Genomic DNA, 7,527 nt, shown 5'->3' on the forward strand with positions numbered 1-7,527 from the left:
GGGATGAACGGGCGGGCGCGGCGGAGTTACAGGGCAGTGCGACCGCTCCGGACGCTACATGGCGACGGGTACATGTCAGTGGACATTTGGCCAAACCCACAGAATGCGTAACACCAAGAGAGAACCCTAAATTACAGGTTTTGGGTGTTATGGGACTTTGGGTGATAAATGATGTGTCAATGTCAGTTGTAAACCGACGTGCCGCTCCGGTGTGGGGGGTGCTGATAACACGGAGACCAGCAGCGGGGGCGGGGCAGGGGGTGCACGGGAAGTATCTGTACTTTCCTTCGAATTTTGCTGTGACCTGACAACTGCTATAGGAAAGTCACTTGCTCCTTTTACTCCTGACTTGTATTGTTTTTAATAAACATCAAGTAAACTGAGGATGGTTAAAGCAAAACCCTCTCATTCTCTCGTTTCCACAGAGATTATTCCTGCACTTCGCCAGGCCTCCGTGGCAGAGGGAATTAACAATGACTTTGGTAAATAGTCCTTCAAGACTATCTGGTATTTCAGATGACTTCAACGACTGACAGATACATCCTTTTTGGTGTCGTAAAGAAAGTCAGAATCTAAGGAGAGTGGCCTCTGGCATTCGGCTGGATCGTTCAGGTCTGACACAGGCAGAGAGATGGAGAGAAAGCGGCGGCTTGGGTGCCGCCGACACGCTGATCTGTGCTTGGCGGGAGGCGACCTGTGCTCGGCCTCTGACAAACGTTCAAAAGCAGGGAGCGTCTACATGTGCCAACTTCACGATACCAGTTCCACTGGTGAGGGAAGGAGAAAGCACAGGAAACAGAAGCGGAGAGTTAGGATAAAAAGGACTTCAACTTTAATTGTTCCTTTTACTCCTCAAAAAAAATCTGAAACAAATATGACCAAACGTTTTGAGAACATGGATGTTAGTGCTCTACTAACATTAGGTTAATAACGTGTCTATTATGATTTAAAAAACAACCTATAGTTTATGAAAATGTGAGATGGCAAACAGCTGAGTCTTAAGACTTACAATATTTCTGCTATACGTAAGGTGTATCCAAAAAATAATGAAATTATAACTTTTTTGGGACACACAGGTGAACAGAAAGGAATATCAGAAACAAAGCTGGAAGTAGCCCTAATGCTTAATGAACCTGCGTGTGCTCCTAAGTGCGCGGATGCTCGTAAGGCCCGGGAGCCCTCCTTTCAGTAGCAACTGTTAGCTGGGTTGTCACCTTGCTCTGTTTTAAATCTAGTTATGATGCTACTGCTTTTGTAATGGATACGCGTCATGGACATCTGTTTTGTCACTCTGGAAACCAGGAGCAGCCCATTAAAACGGAGAAAAAACGTTTAAGGTATTTTCAGACATGGTGGGTGGCGGCCTCAGCAGTAAATGCAGGCGACGGCGGCACTTACACTCGGGCTTGTGGCCAGGGTCCAAGGGGCTCAAGCACGTGCACAGCTCAGCAGATGCCAGGTCACCGTGAGAGCTCAGGTTTCAGACCAGTGACGCAGAATTGCAAGTTGCAAAACAATATTTATGGTAGGATTCATGTTTTGTAAGAAATAAAAAGAAAAACCTTTCTGCTTATACACTACATTTAAAATAAAAGTCAGTAGGTGAACACATAAGAAATGGTCTAAAGACACACACACGGCTTGGAGTCCTCCTCTGGGGCGGACGCCAGGACGGCAGAGAGGGGAGAGAACAGCGACTTTCACGGTTACTCTTTATGTATCTATCGTTTGATTTTCTTAAGATAATGAATGCTCTGCATCTGCATTTTGAAATAAAAACAATAAAATCCAGTGAAGATGAGAGGGCACAGTGAGTGCCGAAGTCTGCCCTGTTCTGCTATTCTGGCTGCTAGGAGCCAGCTTTAAAGTGCTGTTTTTTGAAGCGTGCTCTGTGGGCCCCTCGGGGTCCCCGAGAACCTCTCAGAGGCTCAGAAGGTCAAAGCCACTTCCAGAACAACACCAACGCATCACGGGCCATTTGCGCTGTTTTCATCTGGGTGGATGGGCGAAAGCAAGGACGGTGCGAACTGCGGCGCCGCAGCACAAACCGCGGCCGCGCACGCACGTGCGGGGGGCAGCGGGGGGAGTGGGCAGGGAGCCAGCCTTGGTCCAGGCACGCCCTGGACGAGCAGCCAAACGAATTTCTGTCACTCAGGCCCCACCCTCTGGCAGGAGTATTTTTCAAATTCTTTGTGGCAGACGCGCAGCATGCACAGAGCGAGCTCGCCTGCTGCCCCCGTGTCCAGTGACCGTCTGGAGGGAAAGCACATGTACAGCTGTTTGCGTTGCAAGCTCGAAGAACCACTTTTCATGCAGGCTGTTTTTATGTGAAAAAACAGCTGACCTGCTACGTTGTTCTGATTGGTGTCTGCAGAGACTTTCTCAAATGTCAACAGAGTGGGCCTCTCACTTCCCAGAACAGCCGACAGTGTTTACTGCCAGTGATCCAAGCCAAGCTCTCAAGAGAAAATCAGAATTTTGGAAAACTTGTACGTATTACTGTTAGTTTGACAACTCCGCACTTGAAGATTTTTCTGATCAGTGGTGAGATTAGTGAATTTCTTTGATCTCGTATAATGGAACGTATCAGCATTTAAAAGATCTGAGTAACTCTGCGTATAATATGACCAGCTGACCCAGGTGTAACGTTACCGGATCACTACAGGAGCAAGAGATCCATCCAGAGCACAGGACAGAACTAAGAATGGGATAAAACGGATACTGTTTCAGGTTCCAAAGTGTGACTTAACCTGAAGAGACCACGTCCAGTTTGGTTGCAGTGCTAAGAAGAAAGCCCACGACCATATGGAACGGCGACTAAATCTCTCCTGCCTTTCAAATATCTCAGTGGAAGTCTGAGGTCGAATCTCCCTCATGTACTTCAATAAAACAGCTGTAACAGAGCGAAGGCGGACACGAGTCCAAGAACCCAGCTGTCTCCCAGGAAGCCCCACAGAGAAAATCTCCCTCCTCCTACAAAGAATGACTCTGACTGATAAGGTTACAACTACCAGATTCCATTGACTCTAAGGAGCACATTTTGCCCCATTTTTACATCTTTGAAATCAGATGTGTCTGATATTTAATGAAATGCAATAACCTTCTAGTGTCTGCGCCCAAGTGCCCTTAATTTTTGCTGCCCTTCCTCGATTTAAGCGAGCCCCTCTCTCTCACATCTACGTAAATCCTCTGGGAAGGCTGGCCTTGCCAGCGTTCCCAGACTCGAGCGGGAGTTAAGCAGATGAAACTCATTTTCTTTAGTATTATTTCTTTAGATAAAGACGATCTAATTCAAAACGATAGATTAGATCACGGATTAAGAAACCGATTAAAAAAATTATCGAATAAAAAGTCAAGACACTTAAAACTACAAATTCTGAGATGAAGGAAACCACGGGCATCAAGCTCTACGAAAGCCACGTGACACCAGGCGACAGTTCATTACCGACCCGTCCTCCAGCTCCTCCCAGATTCTCCAGAAGAGCAATTAATGAGCAAAGGCAGCGGACCCAGAGCCCCTTGCACGAGGGGACCAGACACCTGGAGAGCCCTGGCAGGCAACGTTCCTGCGTCTGACACACAGGTGATTCCGTCACTCCTCGTCCCTGTGGTACCCCGTCTTCAAACGCTTTAGAACAATCATTTCTTGAATGCTTGTTACTAATCTTATATCGTTTTGACACACGCTTCCTTTAAAGGCATCTCGTTTTCATTTGTTTTGAGGGCGATTTCCTCCAACCTGGGGGTGAGATCTCCCGAGCTCCAGAAGCACAGAGCAATCACGGCCGGGCTGCCACTCCCCACCGCGGGGGCTTCACAGCCCTGGCCGCCAGCGGTCACTGAAGCAGCGCAGCACGCATGGGCCCTGGAGCCAGTCGGCCTGGATCCAAACCTTCAAACCTTCAAACCTCGGCGCCCCCAGACAGTGGCTGCTGACCGAGTCAACTGGCCTCCGTGAAGTGGCTTTTGCATCTAACACTGGAAAGGACAATACATGTCCCCTCTCTCCTGAGGCTACACGAGGATGGAATTATTGGACTCAGGTAAGTAGAAGCAATCTCTGGAACCTCACGGTCATGAGCTGGCATTACCTCCAGGCTGGGTCCTCTATACCAGTGGTCCCCAACCTTTCTGGCACCAGGGACTGGTGCTCCTTTGAGAATCTAATGCCTGAGGATCTGAGGCGGAGCTGAGGGGTGATGCTGGCGCTGGGGAGCGGCCGCAGATACAGATGAAGCTTGCTCGCTCGCCCACCGCTCACCTCCTGCTGTGCAGCCCGGTTCCTAACGGGCCACGGACTGGTACTGGTCCATGGCCCAGGGACTTGGGGACCCCTGCTCTACAAAGTGCTGAGGGGGAGGCGGGGGGTGCCCAGCCTTCAAGCTTGAGGAGCTCACACTCTGCTGAAAACAGACAAGCAAAGGACTGCATCGTGTGGCATTCACCCAGTGTGTTGTCAAGGACAGGCAGTAGGGGCTGGGTGATGGTGACTATACAATACACATGAAAAGTCCACACATTTAAAACTTCCAAAAAGTGATCACTGTTCAGAGCATAAGTATTTCGAGGCATGAGATAACAAACAATTTCTCACTTCCTTCTAGAAGCCTCCCCTGGGGTTTTGACTCTTGCGCACCTGGGTGCAAAAACTCACCTATTCTGCCTTCAGGGGTGATGACTATAGCCACAGCCAGCTTGTCGTATGGGAAAGAGAGAGAGGCAAGACACCAGTGACTGTCACGCATGCATCCTGTCGCCAGCTGGACAGTCATTAATTTCCTTTTGGGCCCGGCTCCAGTCCTTGTGGGGAGTTGGAAAGCCCTGATGGCACTATGGCTGACCTGGCCCCTAAGGAAAACCCTGTTCTTAAAGAAGAAAGGCCTCCAGCTGTACCCAGTGCACTTCAGGGGTTACGACGCGAGTCTCCCCAACACGATTACTTTTAAACACGAAAGGAAATCAAACCTTTTCTCATCGGACTCACTCCTCAATCTTTCAAGCCACAGGAGCCTCCACGCCCTCATGCTCCCTCATGCTCACTAGGCGCTGTCCTTCCTCAGGAAGGGAGTCCCCCAGCCTCGACCTCGGTCACTGTCCCATCCCCCACTGCAGGGAAAGCAGATGGTCTAAAGTGACGGCGGAACTCCTCAAAGAGACCTCAGCCCAGAACAAACACTTCCCGAGCCACAAGTCTAAACAAACCCATGTGCCACTCAGGTCCTCGGGTCCGGGCATGAGGGCAGGACGGCGCCCTCGAGCTGCTCGACCTGTTACTGTGACCGACATTTCCTGATCGACGTGGTTGGGGACAGTCGGCTTCTCGACCTTTGTTACTCCTGTTGCTTAACGACCTCTAGTTGCGAACAATGACATTTTCCTTCGCCATGCCTTCTACTGCAATAATGATTCCAACGAACACTGTCACGACTACTTGACAAAATGACGAGGAGTCCGAACGTGTTAACCCTGATGGATCACGAAGACCAAAGCACATGCGGATTGAGGTATACAACTCTGAATACACACGACAATCAAAAGACATACAGGAAATTGCCACAAAGCAGTCTTACAAAAAGACAACTTGAAATGCCAAACTTTTAGATGTATTCAAAATTTTACCTAAAACTGCAAAAAATTCCAACCAGTTTAATTCACAGAACAAAATATTTCTGTAAAGATTTTCAAAGGACAGCATAAGTATTGTCAAAGGGTAACGTCGCGCTTAAAACACATCATCACAGATTCAAATTTTAACTTACTCAGTTTGTCGACAACTTCTTAGAAGGGGAAAGAATAAGACAGGCGTTAGGCCGTCCCATCTCTCTATGCTTAAAACAGGTTTTGCTTTACTCTTGATAGAAATTTTGAGTAAGTTGAACTGTCACCCACTTGACACGCAAAATGAAAAAAACTAATATACCGAAAGTGGACAGAAAAGAAACAAGAATCAAACGACTTAGGTTACATAACATCATCTGGTTTCCATCTCAATTCATATACATCTTTACCAATTTCTTAGAGCACAATGAACTTGCTATGTAATCTGGGCGCTGTCTGGCCCAGGGGGCCAAGGATGTCACACTGCCCGTGAAGGCGCAGGGTAAAGAAGGAGGATGCCAGAGGGAGGTCATGGGAGGGGCCGAGGAGAGGGGAGGCGAGGAGACGCCCGACCAGAGGCTGTCGGTTACTTCGGGGCAAAAAAGGGTGTATTTCGTGTAAAGACAAACCATTTTCACGAGGTTAAAGGGTCACGATGTTCAGTAAGATGACCCACAAGAGAGCAGCCACCAAGGGGCTCTGACTAAACTTCCGAGTCTCTCCGAGTCCACGCCGCACTCGACCGTGTGCGGGGAAGAATCCGTCTGCACGATGGCGGGGGCTTCGTGGGCAGCTGGGGCAGGCGGCGGTGCGGGCGCCCTGCCCACCACCCTCAAACTCTGTACCCCGGCTCGTTTAGGGCTACGGTTAAGGACAAACGCTTTGAGAACAAACCAAGTGTCATCAAGTGTCATCATACTTGAACCAGCCAAGTTCAAGTGACGCCGCAGGTTCAAGAGTACGACCTGGAGAGGGAACTTTAAACTCATCGCTGCGGAAGGAGAGAGAACTCAGCCAAACTCCGGCCCCGGTTTTAACGACGAAGACCGGGAGGCAAAGCCGCTCGCTCGCGGGGCCGCCGTCCCGGGCTCCTGCCGACGCACGCGGCGCGTCAGGGGGCGCGGCCCGCCGTCCTGGTCCCCGCCCCGCCCCCGTCCTCCCGGTCCCGTCCCCGCCCCGCCCCGCGCGACCTCTCACCTGCCACAGCCAGCCGCGGGCGCGCGCCGCGACGCCGCCGCGCGAGCACCTCAGCCGGCAGCCGGGGAGGAGGGACTCCCCCTTTTCAAGATGGCGCCCAATGCCCGTGGCCCTGCTCGATGACGTCATCCTGCCCCGCCTCCTCGCGGCGGCTGTTATAGGAGGGCTTGAGGGGGCCCCGCCCCCCGCCGGCACTGGGCCCGCCCTTGCCAGAGCCTCAGCCAATAGAAGTGCGGTCCTTTGGTGGAACAGCCAATGGAGAGCGTGCTGGGAGGGGATGGGCGGTGCTCCAGCCATGCCACTTGGAGCGTGATTACTGGAGTCCAGGACTATGCCTAGCTTAGTAAGAAACTGCCAAACTGTCTTCCAGAGTGGCTGTCTCATTTTGCATTCCCATCGGCAGTGAGTGACAGTCCCTGTGGCTCCACATCCTAGTCGGCATTTGATGTCGTCAGTGTTGGATTTTAGCCATTCTCGTAGGCGTGCCCTGGTCTCTCATCGTTGTTTTAATTTTTATCTCCCCGATGACACATGATGTGGAGCATCTTTTCATTTGCTTATTTGCCGCCTTCATGGGTGAGGTTCTGATCTTTGGTCCATTTTGTAATTGGATTGTTTTTCTTACTGTTGAGTTTCAAGATTTCTTTGTATATTTCAGATACAAGTCTTAACATATATGTATTTTTGCAGGTGTTTTCTCCCAGTATGTGACTTGTCTTTTCATTCTCTTTA

General features: G+C 50.3%; 1 protein-coding gene across 17 annotated transcripts in view; it reads right to left on the reverse strand.

The window, feature by feature from the left end:
- The window catches only part of PPP2R2D (protein phosphatase 2 regulatory subunit Bdelta), a 35,790-nt gene extending 28,873 nt beyond the window's left edge, over positions 1–6,917 (reverse strand). For 7 of the 17 annotated variants that reach the window (XR_005647199.1, XR_005647195.1, XR_005647183.1 and 4 more), the window contains exon 1: positions 6,796–6,917. The gene's annotated coding sequence lies outside the window, so the exon portion shown is untranslated. Of the gene's footprint in view, positions 1–6; positions 768–1,398; positions 1,504–5,759; positions 5,921–6,563; positions 6,745–6,795 lie in introns of those variants that run through there. The other 10 variants (XR_005647196.1, XR_005647192.1, XR_005647194.1 and 7 more) reach the window with 7 other exon arrangements.
- Positions 6,918–7,527: the final 610 nt, after the last annotated feature.

This window comes from Pteropus medius, unplaced genomic scaffold, assembly GCF_902729225.1.
Source record: "Pteropus medius unplaced genomic scaffold, Ma_sr-lr_union100, whole genome shotgun sequence".
NCBI lineage: Eukaryota > Metazoa > Chordata > Mammalia > Chiroptera > Pteropodidae > Pteropus > Pteropus medius.